Source organism: Mandrillus leucophaeus, unplaced genomic scaffold (genome assembly GCF_000951045.1).
Source record: "Mandrillus leucophaeus isolate KB7577 unplaced genomic scaffold, Mleu.le_1.0 Scaffold250, whole genome shotgun sequence".
Taxonomy (NCBI): Eukaryota; Metazoa; Chordata; class Mammalia; order Primates; family Cercopithecidae; genus Mandrillus; species Mandrillus leucophaeus.
This window is the reverse complement of record NW_012102588.1, coordinates 1,003,962-1,020,734: the sequence shown is the minus strand read 5'-3', so window position 1 is coordinate 1,020,734 and position 16,773 is coordinate 1,003,962. Positions and strand designations below refer to the sequence as shown.

The following is a 16,773-nucleotide window of genomic DNA, read 5'->3' as shown; positions in this document are numbered from 1 at the left end:
GTATTCCTTATATTAATAATAACCTTAGAGTCAGATATGGACGTCATGCCCTTCATACAGATGAGTAAATTGAGAATAGAGTGTTAAGTAACTTGCCCAGGGTCAGGTAGCAGTCAGCATTAGATCAGCATTGCCTCCAAGTGCCTGAGCTCTTTTTTCTTTTCTTTTTTTTTTTTTTTTGAGATAGGGGGTCTTAGGGGGTCTTGCTCTGTCCTCCAGGCTAGAAGGCTAGAGGAGTGCAGTAGTACGATCATGGCTCACTGCAGCCTGAACCTCCCAGGCTCAAGTGATCCTCCCACCTCAGCCTCCAGAGTGGTCCATCATGCCTGACTAATTTTTTTTATTTTTGTAGAGACAAGGTCTCCCTACATTGCCCAGGCTGGTCTTGGACTTCTGAGCTCAAGTGATCCACCTGCTTCAGCATCCCAAAGTGCTGGGATTACAGGTGTGAGCCACCACGCACAGCCTCGGAGCCTGGGTTCTTATGCATCCTTCTCTATTTCCTACTCTTGACCATGCTCTATTTTCACAATTAGAAAAAAAAAGTTAGTTGAAAAGGGAAAACTCATAAACAGGATACAAAAGACCAATATAACAGGAGATATGTCCAAATTCAGAGTAATAGAGAAATTATGTAAAAGGGCAGTTTGTAAGTTCCCTGAAGAAAGACAACATGTTTACATTATTTGTAGAATTCCAAGGTCCTAGAACATTCTAGAAAGTATATATCAGGCAGGCAGGCAGGCAACACATATTTATTGAATGAACTGAATGGGGTGATGGGTAGCAAGTCCTAACTTATCTTTAGTATAATATAACTAGAGGTCATCTGTTTTTAAATGTCCTGCAGAAAATTGATAGCAAGTGATTCATGTAACAGAAATATAGATTAAAGAATTGGGAAATAAGGGAAATATTACATTTAAGAGCAAACGAAAATATGATTTTTAAAGGAAAGATCTATGTTATAACCAAATTAGTTTTGAAAATTAAAAAGAGTCAGTTTTTCTGAGGAAATTACAGCAATTGAATCTCTAGCAGTAAGAGAGAAAGTACAAAAGCATTTTACAGGCCTGCAGGACCAATTTCCATTTAAATACCATTTCACGGGTTTACCTCTAATGTTTACAGCCAATATGGAAAAGAAATTTTAATGCAATTCTAGGAGATAGAAAGCAGAAGAGATTGGAATAAAGGAGAAGCCAGAGTTGAGAAGGCTGTACCCCACCTTTGGTGCAGGAAGGGTTAATGTGTGCCTGAGGACTGTTTTTCTCTCTGAGCTTGGAAAACTCAAGTCTTCAGTGCCTATGGCCAAGCCAGTTCCTGTACAGTGTGCCCAGTGGAACTAACTACAACATTAATTGGCTTCTTAAATACAGAGGAGTCTGCCTTTGGGGTTCCTAATGCCAGAGAGAGAAAAAACATGGTAAAACACCTAGAGTAACTTCAAACTGCCACAAATGGAAACAGACAAAAAATATGAGCTTAACACAACAGAAAAGTTATCTCATGTGTCTAACCCCCAGCTTGCCCTGCTGGGCTTCACTTGTATATATACAAAGGATCCTCCGGGCATCCTCAGAGCCTGTGACCAGACCTTCCATCAAGAGAGCAGCCCACCTCAGGAATAGTGAGCTCCACTCTGCTAATAGCCTCCTGCCCGGGCTAAAAAATCTTCAGTCTAACTCTTCATTTTTAATATGAGAACTAAGAATAACCACACATTTAAGGAAACCTTACATGAGTAAAAGAGAAGCCCCAAGATGAGCAGAAAAGGTTATTTATGAGGAAAATAATTAATGCTGGATACAGAAAATAAAGTTAAAAGGAAGATACTTGAGAGGTAATGGGTAGGGGCCTACTAGAGTGAAGGGTAACAAGATGGCGACCAAGACGGTGGCGCACCATAAGCGAAAGATTGCTGAACTAAAGCACGAATATCTTGCTCGTGGTTTGGAGACCAAGGAAATGAAATAAGATGCCATCAAAAAGCTCCAGGCCTTTATTTATTTATTTATTTATTTTTAGAGGGAGTCTCACTCTGTTGCCCAGGCTGGAGTGCAGTGGTTCAATCTTGGCTCACCACAACCTCCGCCTCCTGGGTTCAAACAATTCTCCTGCCTCAGCCTCCCGAGTAGCTGGGACTACAAGCACGTGCCACCATGCCTGGCTAATTTTTGCATTTTTAGTAGAGATGGGGCTTCACTATGTTGGCCAGGCTCGTCTCAAACTCCTGACCTCATGATCCACCTGCCTTGGCCTCCCAAAGTGCTGGCTCCAGGCATATCTTTTAGGTCATGCTGAAGAAGAGGCAAATGAGGATGTACTGGGAGGTGAAACAGAAGAAGAAAAAACAAAGCCCCATAGAAATCCCTGTCAAAGAGGAAGAACTCCCTGAAAAAAACTGTTGATGTGGAAGCAGAGAAGAAAGTGGTAAAAATTACATCTGAAACACCACAGACAGAGAGAATGCAGAAGAGGGCTGAATGAGTGCATGTACCTGGGAGCTTGTAAAGTAAGAAAACTGCTTGGGCAGCTGGGTTTGGGACTTCTCCAGTTCCAACAAAAGGTCTGTCATCTGACAACAAACCTACGATGAACCTGGATAAGCTAAAGGAAAGAGCTCAAAGATTTGGTTTGAAAGGCTCTTCAATCTCCAGAAAGTCTGAAATGATGAGAAACTGAAAAGGAGGAAGGAGCGATTTGGGATTATCACCGGTTCAGCTGGAACCAGAAGGAACCACAGAGGATACAGAGGCAAAGAATAGGAACAGAGCCGCCTGTGAGATTGCCTGCTGAAAAGTTCCTGCTGCTTTCTGCTCTCCAGTGCTTTCCATTTCTCTGATTCTTCTCGGTCACAAATATACCTAAATGCACAGTCACATACCTACCTCCTGCCTTGCAGTGAGGGCACATGTACCCCAGGTACGTCTGGGAACTCTAGCAGCAATTTGACTTATTGCTGTTCCAACTTTAAGGCTGTCATGTTTTTGTTTTTGATTTTTTGCTTGTTAGTTAAAAAAAAAAAAAATCTGAAAAGAGACGGGGGTAAAAAGAAGCTACTGAACCTACAACAGAAGCAGAGGCTACTAGAAAACAAAAACCACAAAACAAGTTACATGATTTTTAAAATAAAAATAAAAGTTTGTATGAGGACTGAATAGGAAAGACAGCACAAAATGAATTAATAAACTGAGCAATCAAAGCATTGCCCAGTTTTTAAACAAACAAAAAAATCATAAGACAAAGTTAAAAGGTATGCCGGATGATTACAGGTATAAAGTTCAATTAACAAAAGTTACAGAAGAAAGCCGTGAAGAGGATGAAAGAGAGGAAACAAATACACAAAAGAAGACTAGACTAGACTAGAATAATAATGTCTTACAGCTGAAAAAAAAACTTGAGTATTGGAAAGGCACCAAAGTGTTGGAAAGAATAATGAAAAAGTGGCACTTCTATTCACATCTTGGTGAAATTTTGGGGTCGAAGATTAAATTTAAAAATGCTACAAATACTAGGAAAAAACTTAAGTAACATTCAACAGAACAGAAAAAGAAACTGCCAGCCAATAAACTTCTCATCCACATCACTAAATGCTGCTGGACAAGAGAAAAGGGATTTGAACATGAAAGTCTAAACACAGCAAAAGATCAATTAAGTGTGATGGCAAAGTAAAATACCTGTTTAGTCGTGAAAAGATTAAAAAATGATTCCACTCATGTATGTGTCCCTTTTGAAAAATTTATCCCTTGAGCCAAAGTAAAGAAAGATATGCACGGATAAGGAAGAAAATTGATACAGCCATCAGAGAATATCAAGTAAGTCAGTAAAATATTAATTGTAACTGATTTCTGATCACGGAAATGAAATGTATGCCACTAAGAAAGAATTCTTAAAGATAATATGAACCTAAAATGAAGCACCTGAGAGGTGATAGGAGCAGAGTTGTTTAAAAGGTGTATTGGGCCCAGCACAGTGGCTCATAGCTATAATTCCAGTGCTTTGGGAGGCCAAGGTGAGAGGATTGCTTGAGGCCAGGAGTTTGAGACCAGCCTGGGCAACATAGCAAGACTGTGTCTCTACAAAAAAGAAAAATTTAATGTAATAATGAGATAAAATAAAAAGTATGTTGATTTTGCTTTGTACCTAAGAAGAGTAATCGATAATGGTTAACTCCTGATATTGATAGAAAAGATGAGTTTATGCTTATTAAAAGTTCAAGGGTAACAATTACTAGGATAAAGATAGGATAGGATATAGAAATTAAAGAGCAACAATTTCCATAGTATGGTGTGCGGACACCTAGAGAAATCCCTTAGATACTTTCAAGGGTCTATGAGTTTAAAATTATCTCCCTAATAATACTGAGATATATGTGCCTTATTCCCTCTGTTGACATTTGTAGTAATGGTACAAAACTAACATTGGGTAAAAGTTCAAGCTTCTTACATGAATGAAGACAGTGGCATTAAACTATACTTGAGGTGTTATATTTTTATCGTCACATACTCAAAATAAAAACAAAACAAGCAAACAAACAAGCAAATACATGCAGTTTCACTTGAGAATGTCCTTCATGAAGCAGTGTAGAATATTAATTGTATTAATCTCAAACTTTGGGTACCAACCTTTTTAATATTCTGTGTGACAAAGCAGGAAGTACATGTAAAGCACTTTGACTGCATACTGAAATACAGTGATTGCCTCAAGGAAAAGCACTTGTGCGATGCTTTGAATAGGAGTTGAAACTAGCTGCTTTTTTCAAGGGATTCCATTTTTACCTGAAAGAATGACATATTGACAAACTACGTGTTCAGACTTGAGTGTTTGGCTGATGTCTTCTCAAAAATAAACCAAGTGAGAGTCTATCACTTCACAGAAAACTGACAGTATTTGTTGCCAGTGGTAAAATTTGAGCTTTCAAGCAAAAAAAAAAAAAAAAGGAGAGAGAGAGAAAGAAGAAAATGTTTGGAAGCTTGCATTCACCACTACCGATAACTTCATAGTACTTTATTTTCTGATGAGGTTAATGGGTATAATTTTTTGCTAATGTATCATGAAGCACATTAACATTTGGAAAAATCTGAATAACTCAGTCAGTGAATATTTCCAAATGCCAATGCGTGATGTTATAGAATCACACACAAGTATAAGGTCTATTCAAAGTGCAAAACAGGCCTACAGATTTTAATGTAACAGAGAAAGTTCAGTTTCCACATTGCAATTAACCTTTAAAAACCCACTTTTGAATTTTGGTGAAATATCAAAGAATATCTAGTTATATGAAAATATATTTTCCTTTTCCAACTATCAGTGTGAAGCAGGATTCTCTAACCAAAATAACATTTTGTAATAGATTGAATGAAGAGGCAGATGTGAGAATCCAGCAGTCATCTGCTAAGCCAGGCATTAAAGAAAGTTACAAAAATGTAAAATAACACTACTCTTTCTCATTAAATTCATATGTTTTGAAAATTTTAGCCCAGGCGCGGTGGCTCACACCTATAATCCCAGCACTTTGGGAGGCCGAGGCAGGCAGATCACCTGAGGTTAGGAGTTCGAGACCAGCCTCAACATGGAGAAACCCCGTCTCTACTAAAAATACAAAATTAGCCAGGCGTGGTGGTGCATGCCTGTAATCCCAGCTACTTGGGAGGCTGACGCAGAAGAATTGCTTGAACCTGGGAGGCGGAGGTTGCGGTGAGCCAAGATCGCACTATTGCACTCCAACCTGGGCAACAAGAGTGAAACTTCATCTCAAAAAAAGAAAAAGAAAAAAGAAAATTTTAGTTTAGGTTTTATTTTTTTGAAATAAAGTCTTGCTCTCTTGCCCAGCTGGAGTGCAGTGGCATGATCTCAGCTCACTGTAACCTTCACCTCCTGGGTTCAACCCATTCTGCCTCAGCCTCCCAAGTAGCTGGGACTACAGACATGTGCCACCACCCCCAGCTAATTTTTGGTAATTTTTGTAGAGATGGGATTTTACCATGTTGGCCAAGCTGATCTCAAACTCCTGACCTCAAGTGATCCACCCGCCTTGGCCTCCCAAGGTGCTGGGATTACAGGCACAAGCCACAACTGACCAGTTATGTTTCATTTCAAAAATGTTATTTCAAGCTGGGTGTGGTGGTACACACCTGGAATCCCAGCTACTTGGGAGGCTGAGGCATGAAGATGGCTTGAGTCCAGGAATTCAAGACCAGCCTGGGCAATATATCAAGATCTCATCTCAAAAAGAAAAAAAAAAAAAAGATTAAAAAGCATAATAATAAAATAAAACATTATGTTAATATGCTTTATAACTATCATATGGTTTACAGTTATTATTTTAATTGAGGCATAAATAAGTATTTTTTTAATTTACTATCTTTAAGTTTTCATATGATATATATCAGTAGATATAACCCACACAAATACAAGCTCTTCTGGGACTTCAATAATTTAAGAGTATTAAAGGGATTCTGAGAACAAAAATTTGAGAAGCACTGCTCTAGAAAATAACCAGAGAAAAATAATGAAAAAAGATAGCCGGGCGCGGTGGCTCACACCTGTAATTCCAGCACTTTGGGAGGCCGAGGTGGGCAGATCACCTGAGGTCAGGAGTTCGAGACCAGCCTGACCAGCATGGTGAAACCCCATCTCTGCTAAAAATACAAAATTGGCCAGGCATGGTGACGCATGCCTGTAATCCCAGCTACTCAGGAGGCTGAGGCAGGAGAATCGCTTGAACGTAGGAGGCGGAGGTTGCGGTGAGCCAAGATCGCACTAGTGTGCTCCAGCCTGGGCAACAAGAGCAAAACTCCATCTCAAAAAAAAAAGAATTATTGATCAATGCAACAAAAATAAACAAAAATGAAAATAATGATGTGGCATAGAAAAAATAAGACACTATATATCAGTAATTGTAATATGTGAAAATGGGTTAACCTTACCTTTAAAAGATAGATACTTTCAAACTGGATTTTTTTTTTAAAGCCAGTATTATCTTTTAAGTACCCATGAGACATAAGCAAACTGACCTAATATCAGGCCACCAAGCAAGACTCTACCCATTTCAAAGAACTCTTATCATACAAACCAAATTCTCTGACCACAACATAGTGAAATTTTAAACAGCAAAGAAGATGAAATTTAAAGACTATATGTTTTGAAATTATAATATAGTTTTCTAAATATTCACAAGTCAAGGAACAGCCCTTAAAGGAAGTTTTTTAAATTAGAACTCCATGATAAAATACTATATGTTGTGGGATATAGATAAATCAGCACTTAGAGGCAAATTTCATACTTTAACTCCTTATGTTAGATGGAAATAAAGGCTAAAAAGTTAAAGAGCTAAGCATACAACATGTTAGAACAAAAATAAAAGAATTAAGAACTTAGAAAGATGGATGTAATAAAGATAAAACAAATTAACGAAGTAAAGACTTGACAGAAAGGACGACTTAAGATGAAAGTTGGTTCTTTGAAATGGCAAAGAAAACTAACAAACTGGCAAAGATAATCAAATATTAGAAAAGAAAAGGAAGACAATTTTCGATGCAACAATTCTCTTTTGGAAAAAGAGAATTTTGTGAATCCCTTGATGCTAATAAACTTGAAAACAGACAAAATGGGAACATTTCTAGAAAAATATAAACAATCGAAAGTGACTCAATTATTTGGAAAGAGAAAAACAGTAATTTTTCAGTGCAGAAACCTGGCAGCTACTACCTTAACCAAGTGATGAAGGTACACCCTGAGAGAGGCACATCTTGAAGAGAAAACATCAGACAAACCCAAATGGTGGGGCATTCTATTAAGCACCTGGTGATTAATGATTATGGTAGCAACTGCATTAAAACAAACCAGTAAGTATATGAGTCAAAACAAATAAGGTTATGAACCAGAAGAAAACAAAAACAAGTAACTTTTGGAGGTGGGACTGTGAGTGATTTGTCTTTATTTAGTAGTTTTAAAGATAGATAGATAGATAGATAGATAGATAGATAGATAGATAGATAGATAGATACATAGATACATAGATAGATAGATAGATAGGTAGGTAGATAGAGCTTATGCAACTGAATATAAATGGAAGAGAAGGCTGGGCCAGTGGCTCACACCTGTAATTCTAACACTTTGAGAGGCCGAGGTGGGAGGATCGTTTGAGCCCAGGAATTCAAGACTAACCAGACAACATGGCAAAAACCCAACTTTACAAATAATAATTTAAAAAATTAGCCAGACATGGTGGTACATGCTTGTAGTCTCAGCTATTTGGGAGGCTGAGGTGGGAGGATCACTTGAGGCCTGGAGATTGAGGCTGCAGTGAGCCGTGATTGTGCCACCACACTCCAGCCTGGGTGAAAGAGTGAGACCCCCACCGCCCTTAAAAAAAAACCTTTTCAGGGGATATAGAAGTATTGGACTGAAGAAACAAGCTGGGATGGGTGGTGCGGGGGAACTAATAAGTTTGGGTGTTTCCTCTCCATAGCATCCAGCATTCTTGATTTCCTCTCCTCTACTTCATACATAAAAGCATGGTCACAGTCATCTTTATGCAGTTCCCTTCTCTAAGTCATGAGTTTCTATTGTGTATCTTTCTGTCTTCACCTGTATGGGGAAAAAAAAATAAATCCCCTTTCATTCCTTGTAAGAATAATAGATTTTGGCTGGGTGCGGTGGCTTAAGTCTGTAGTTCCAGCACTTTGGGAGGTCGAGGTTGGTAGATCACTTGAGGCCAGGAGTTTGAGACCAGCCTGGCAATGTGGTGAAACCCATCTCTACTAAAAATAAAAAAAATAAAAAAATTAGTGGGGCGTGGTGGCAGGTGCCTGTAATCCCAGCTACTCAGAAGGCTGAGACATGAGAATCACTTGAACTGGGGAGGCGGAGGTTGCAGTGAGCAGAGATTGCGCCACTGCACTCCAGCCTGGGTGACAGAGCAAGATTCCATCTTAAATTAAAAAAAAGAAAGAAACAAAGAATAATAGTTTTCTACTTTGTGGTCCCAGTCAGTCTGTGACCAGAAGGACTATTTAAAAGAGAAATTAAAGTGAAAAAACAGCAAGTTATATTTCATGCAACTTCAATTCCAAAACAACTCAGATATAGATGCTTTATATATATATACACACACACACACTTAGATATAGATGTTATATATATATATATAAAATATATCTCTCTATATATATAAACATACTTATATTTGTAAGGCTTGGCAATGACCTGAGATACTCGTTTTTGTGTTTATGAATAGACCTGTAACACACAAGTGCTGAAAAGAAATCTTCATGATCATCCACTCCAAACTTCTCATTTTACAAATAGGAAAACTGAGGTCCAGAGAGATTATACCATTTCCCTGGGATTACGCAGTTATTTTTGTTAACATTGAAATAATTCAAGGACAAATTGCTGGAGGACACAAATCCACAGGCGATTGATTCCAGGCCCACAGACGCTCAAGTGTCTTGTATAACATGGCCTGGTATTTTAGGTATATAACCCATGCACATCCTACTATATACTTTAGATCACCTCTAGATTATTTATAATACCTAATACTATGTAAATACTAGGAAAATAGCTGTTATATTGTTTTATTTTCATTTGTATTATTTTTTATTGTTATTATTTTTATTGTTTTTTTTCTATCTTTGAAATACAGTTGGTTAGACCCACAGTTTTGGAACCTTGGATATGAAGAACCAACTGCATACTGTTGGCTAATCATTAGTGCTTTGCAAACATATAAGCACTCTTCCATGAGAACAAAGCTAAAATTATAAACAGCTTCCTGCCAAAGTTTTCTTCCTCCATTCACACCCCCGCCCTAAATTTCCCACTCAGTTCATTGAACAAACCCTTTATTGAGTTCCTGCTGTACTACAGGCTCTGAGCTAGGTGCAGGAGGCAGTGTTGACCAAGCCAGACACAGTCTCTCCTATTAAGGAGCATTTCATCTATGAATTAATTAGTTCATGTAAGCTTATTACCAGTTTTCTCTAAAAGCTAACAAAAAATTACATTTTGAGAACTTTTTTTTATAATCGGCCCTAATCCCTAGGTATATAAGTCCAAGTATAAAGATGTAATACAAAAATCATATCATGGAAGATATGTCTTGTTAAATAATGGAAGCACTGCTACTTAAAAGCAATGAAAGTTAAGACCACGTTCATTCCACAGGTCTTAACTGAGCACCTACTGTGAGCTGGTACTGCTTTGAGTACTGGGATATAGCAATGAAAAAGACAGACCCAGTCTCTGCCCGGGTGAAGCTCTGACAGAAGACTATACAATTGCAGATGTGACAAGTGTTAACGAAGAAAAGTACAGGGTGCTGCAAGAGAAAATGTCATGCGACCATGTGGTAGCCAGGAGCACCTCACAACACCTCTAACCACAGAAAGCATCAGGGGCCAAGGCTCCTGTTGCCCGTTGCTGAAATCTATCATTGCATTTGTGTGGAGGCCACACTTCACCGTGGGCTGCTTCCAGCCAGCGATCATGTGCGGTAGGACTACCAAAGCAGGAGCATTCTTGGGGAACAGGGACTCCTGTGATGGCTGGCTCTGACTCAAAGACCCTCAGCCTCACCCCATGGCCTTGCTGCATCTTCTTTACACTGCACAGCAGGCCTGGAAACTTCTGCTCAACATTCCCTCCCTCTCTCCTTCACTCCAGGTCAGACTCACATTGTTGTCTGACAGCTCCCCCGCTATGCCAGCTCCCTCCTTATATTTTTCTCGCAGGTGGTTCCCCTAATACAAGTATTGCATGTGTAATCCTATCTTAGATTATTCATCTTGAAGAACTCAGACTGATGGAGGATCTAATTTAGATTGAGATGGGGCTGCTTAGGATGGGGTTACTGCGAAAGTATTCAAACGCAAATTGAGACTTGCAGAAGGAGGAGGGATTTCTCAAGGAAAAGAGGAAGGAATGTCATTACAGGAACAGCACGTGCAAGGTCCCTGAGGCAGGTTGGAACTTCTCCCAGTCGAAGAACTAAATGAAGGGCAGCATAGCTGGACGATAATGTTTCAAGAAGGAAGAGGGCAGTGTCTGATGAAACTTAAGAGATAATCAGAGGCCAGATTATGCCAGGATTTATAATTCACTTTTAGGATTTTACATTTTGTAAGTGCACAGGGTACTTATGTGAGGTCTTTAGGAAGGGAACATCTTGATCAACCTCTTTTCTGTTCAATCCATACACAGGGTGATCTTTTGAAAACACAAGATGTTCCCTTGTGACCTTTAAAAGATCACCCTGTCTGCTGCGTGGGATTGAACAGAAAAGAGGTTGTAGGAGACCAACAAGGCAGTTACTGAAATGGCCCAGGAAGGATAAACTAAGGATTACTTTCTGCATAATGAGAAAAATCACCTTTATAAGGTCTTCCTTAAGATTCTGTAGCTCTTTTCTTTATTTCAAGGCAGTCAATATTTCCCGCCATTTTCTTTATTCAGATACCGTCTTAAATTTTACATCTTTGTCTCACTCAGTTTGTAACCTCATATACTATGTGAATCAGTCTATAATCTCCAAAATTGTGTAACAGAGATATTCTATGGGAAAAATGTTGGCCTCCACCTCTGTCTTTAAAGCTAAGAGAATAGATTAGAAACTTACTTTGCAGGAGTTCCACAAGAGAGTAATGGGAAAGTCTGTATAAAATCCATATAAAATATGTTGCTTACACAAGATATCCCTTCTAGAAAAGGAGATAAGGCAAATAAATTGACTTTATGATAAGTTTGATCTAAAATTAAAATGTTGGAAATAATAAAAGCCAATTAAACTTTGGTTTGCCTGATTAAAATTTAGATGGGCTTCTAAGGGAACTATTAGGAAAATAAGAACTAATTATCTGTTTTTCAATAGTTAGACAATAATCAGAAGCACTCAAGTCCTCTAGTCCTGGATCTGTGCTTGGATTTTAAAATATTCTCATTTTTAAATTGATTATTAGCAGTGAATAGAGGGGGGAAAAGCCTTTTTATCTGTATATGCATATGTTACATGAATATGCATACACATATACATATATCTTCATATATACATACATATGTGTGTTTGCAATACACTTATGGTTAGGGTGGGGTGTGTGTGATGTAGATGAAGGTCATTTGTGTGTTAGCTTATTTAAATTAAACCTTTACTTGAGACGATTTAAATAAATTCCAGACAATTTTTTTTTAGTTGTTTCATATGCAATCATACAAAAAAAAAAAAAAAGCTGAGCATGGTGGCACACCTGTAATCCCAGCTTCTCTGGGGTGAGGCAGGAGGATTGCTTAAACCCAGGAGTCTGAGGCTGCAGTGAGCTGTGATTGCACCACTGGACTCCAGCCTGGGCAACAGAGTGAGATCCTTTAAAAAAAAAAATCAAGTAATAAGTGATGAATATTTAATCTGATCTTGGATTTGGGAACAGTTATATAAACATAAAAACAGTGGAAGAATCAATGAAGGGCCAAGTACTGTGACTCACACCTGTAATTCCAGGACTTTTGGGAAGCCAAGGTGGGAGGATTGCTTGAGGCCAGGAGTTCAAGATCAGCGCGGGCGACATAGCAAGACCCTGTCTCTTAAAATTAAAAAAAAAAAATCATTGAAGAAAAAGTGATAACTTTAACTACAAAACTTGAAACACCTAAAAATGAGTAGAGATTTCCAGTGAAAGGCATCAGAGTTAGACTGCATTATAAACCCACTCTCCCATAAAACCTAATAAAAATGGACAGAAATTTTGTGTGTGTGTGTGTGTGTGTGTGTGTGCAGACATCTCAAAAATTTACCAACTGCACAACCCCACACCATACATTCCAACAGATGAGGCCAGTGAGGGAAATGGAAGATTTTCTTACCAATGTGCCTCACAAACAGCAGCACAGGAGACAGAAGTTAAATCAACAAATTACTTAGAGTGCTTGCTAATATCCTCCCAATATGGACAGAAGCCCAGAGGAGTAGACCACACCTTAGAACACTCTTTGAGATGTCATTACCTCCACTTTCAGACTTCAGCGGAGATGGAAAGAACTTGGGGGTCTTTGTAGTACGGGAGAAAAGAGAAGCAGCACAAAACGATCTCAAACATGCAGAGCTAACTCATGGGCTAGGAGTGAATCGTTCTGTTGAAAGGACGTTGATCAGTGCATAGAAAGAAAACATGTGGCATGGGTGATGAGCAGGGAGGCAATGGCAAAAATAGCTGAAGACCAGGCACTTGCAGAATCGTTGTATTATATTCTTGTAACCAAACACACCAGGAGAAGTCAAGTGGAGTTCCTCCAAGTGAGGAGGTGATCCTGTATGGGTACCACTCCTGGTACCCTGGAAATGGTTCCCCTTCCCTATACTAGGGATTTTATTTATTTTTTCCTTTCTTTGAGACAGGGTATCACTCTGCTGCCCAGGCCAGAGTGCAGTGGCACAATGACGGCTCACTGCAGCCTCGATCTCCAGGTCCCAAGTGATTCTCCTACCTCAGACTCCCAAATAGCTGGGATTACAGGTGCATGCATTGCCCTAATTTTTTGCATTTTTTGTAGAAACGGAGTTTCGCCATGTTGACCAAGCTGGATTAATGATTTTCTAATAGGGAAAGTCACAAGGAGGTGGAGGATATCATCATTAGAGGCAGGGAAGTATGTGATATGGGGGGAGATTCACAGAAGAGTTCAGGAAAAGGTTGCTATACTGTTGATGAAGTGTCAGATCAGGAGGGTGAGCCGTGTTACAGTAGAGAAGAGTGTGTGGAGCCTGAAAACTCTAGAACTTCTAGAACCCTGCAGTTACATGGGCTCTCCTGCTGGCCATGTGATGTGGGAATAAGCAGGGTGCTGGTGAGCTGTCTCTTCTACCTGGTGTCACTGCTGCATGAAAATGTGGAGTTCTGTCTCCCAGGTTCACTCATATCAAGCAGGTGCTAGCCAAGTAAGCCTGTTAGAAAGTCAGGTAGGGCTGCAAGAAGCATAAAGCCTTAAAGCTTTCTAGGAACTATAGCTGCTTAGTTACAATGTCTGTGATGCTTGCATCAAATGACTGCAAATGGACATGAAAGTCTGAAGAAAAAAACAAAGGTCAGTGTTGTACTTTTTATATTGTCTGATGCTCTATGAAAGCCTCATCTTGTCTGCATTGTCTCTGAGGAAAGCGAGAATTTTTTTAACTACAGACTCCCCAACAACTGTTAGAATATTGCCCAAGGAAAGTGTCCTGCAGAGCTGAATCAAATACAAAATGCAGCCTGATTTTGTTAGCAGAAAGAGTCCACTAGACTGAGAGCACAGCCCTTTGCACTGGTGGCCATTAGTGGCTTGCTTGGTGTTACTGTGGCAGCTGTCTGGACACTTGCCCTGCACTCTCTGTTGTCCTGGGGATGCTAGTCCATCCAGAGGGGTTAGGTTGAATGGAAGGAGACGTCTGTGAATCATCCCCAGCAGAGAATAGGAACTTAGCAAAACTGAAAACAAAATGGGAGATAAATGCAGTAAGACCCTTTGAAGGAGGGTAAACTGGGAGGGGGACAGAGAGAAGACTGTTGAAAGCCCCAGATGAAGTTTCATAAGAGTTTTCCACTGTGATTTATTGACGTGGCTCCAAAATCCCAGGTTCCCTTTACTTTTAGCCGTAGTGACTAAGAGAGGAAAATGGAAAGGGTAGATGTGAAGAGCCAAAGCGAGGGTCCTCAATAGAAGCAGAGGCACCAGGACTCCATGATCAAGTAGAGGACTGACGTAGAACCCGAAGGCATCCCGCCACAGGAAGAGGATGATGCTGTCCTGCAGATACAGAGTGAACTTGATCCAGAACATTTAACCGAGGTATGGGGGCTTTTCCACACTGCCACACCTTCAAATGCCCAGGCTTTTCACTGGCCTTAAAAGTCCATGCAAGTGGGTTTCAGATGGTAGCAATAAGTGAAGAAAGAATTGATTCATGCAAGTAGGTTGTGGCAGAGCCAAACCTTTATCTTCATGGTTGAAAGTGAATAGATAATACATAAAATCATAGATCAAGAAATAGCAGTATTTATTTCTGAGACACATAGAGGTAAACAAGAAGGAATAGGGTCTGGGTGCGGTGGCTCATGCCTGTAATCCCAGCACTTTGGGAGGCCAAGAGAGGAGGATCACCTGAGCTCATGAGTTAGAGACCAGCCAGAGCAACATAGTAAGACTCAGTCTTTACAAATTAGCTGGGCATGGTGGCGTGTGCCTGTAGTTCCAGCCACTTGGGAAGCTGAGGTGGGAGTGTCCCCTGAGTCTGGAAGATCAAGGTTGCAGTGAGCCATAATCACACCACTGCACTCCATCCAGCCTGGGCCACAGAGGGAGACCCTGTCTAAAAGGGAAAAAGAAAAAAAAAAGGAAAAGGAAAAGAAGTAAAAGGAAATCCAGTACAGTTGCTGGAGATCATAATCAGAGAGAAGAGTGGGGGAAACTGCTGTTTCTTTACAGATTGTTTTAAGTATTATTTGATATTTTAAACTAAATACACTTCTTTGATAAAAATTAAAATTATATTTTAAGAAAATACTATGTGGGTCATTTGCAACATGACTGCAGCCCAGAGGCACCCTGTAGTTGCCAGTTGTCAACCACTAAACCACCAGGTTTCTAGAGGGAGGCCGTAGGTAAATGGGCACCAGATCTCCTGAGAAGTAGGAGACCAAAACCCCATTTGGTCCCTTTTCAGGAAACAGGCAGTGAAGCGTGAGGTTAAATTCATAGACCACAGAGTCAAACCACAGGGTTCCAGTTCCATCTCTGATGCCTGTCAGCCCTGTGACCTCTGACAAGCTACTGAGCATACCTGTGCTCCCATTTCCTCATCAACCCTCACAGATGTGATTCAAGAATTGAGTTATCCATGGACAGTGCTTAGAGGGACGCCTGTGACACACTATGCACGGTAACTATGTAAGAGCTTGATATTAACATTATTGTAAAGTGCAATATTCTTAAGCCGTCTTTGGTAGACTACAATGGCCCCAACACCAGTCAGCTGGCAAAAGACAGGAAGAGTTTGTAATGGGAAACTCACTAGAGAGGAAGGAGAGAGGAAGGTCAAGCTGACCTCTTAGGTGCAATCCCCAGGCTTTCCTGGACACCCTATCTCCTTGATGCTGGAAATCACCCCCCATCCAACCTCTGCACTGTGGGCATGCCTCACGGGAGAAAGTCTTCCATGTGAAAACACTTAAGCTGCCTCTCATTGCAACATGAAAATGCAGTGCCCAGCATGCAACACGTCTTGGTTTTCGACATACTCTGAAGGGTGGAAAGAGCAGAAATGGCAGGAGAGACCCAGGCTTCCTGGTTCTATTTTACGGTTTTTTTTTTTTTTTCCTCACTATATTGTAACAAGGACAGAAACCCTGACTTAAGTAAACCTCTAGTTCCTGAACTTGTCAACAATGAGACAAGACCCTGGGAAGAAAGACATTCTCAGGCTGGGAGAGGGGAAGGGGATGTTGAACTGCTGAATATAAGCGTCATCAGACATTTTTTAAATTTGTAAGCGAAGCTGAGGAAGTGGGAAAAGTGATGACCACACTCCAACCTCATATATAATATTAATGTGTGTGTGTGTGTCTGTGTGTGTGCGCGCATGTGTGTGGAGAGAGACAAAGAGGGAGAAAGAGAGAGGGAGTTAAGTCTATTCTCTCTTTTCTACTGCAAGACCTCATTGCAGTGGTCCCTATAAGGAGGGAGGGAGAGAGGAAAGGAAGGGAGGGAGGGAGGGAGGGAGGAAAGGAAGGAAGGAAG

At 40.1% G+C, this 16,773-nt stretch overlaps 1 protein-coding gene across 2 annotated transcripts in view; it reads right to left on the bottom strand.

The window, feature by feature from the left end:
- Window positions 1–16,773, bottom strand: part of GRHL2 (grainyhead-like 2 (Drosophila)) — a 199,417-nt gene that overhangs the window by 158,757 nt on the left and 23,887 nt on the right. The window lies entirely within an intron of this gene.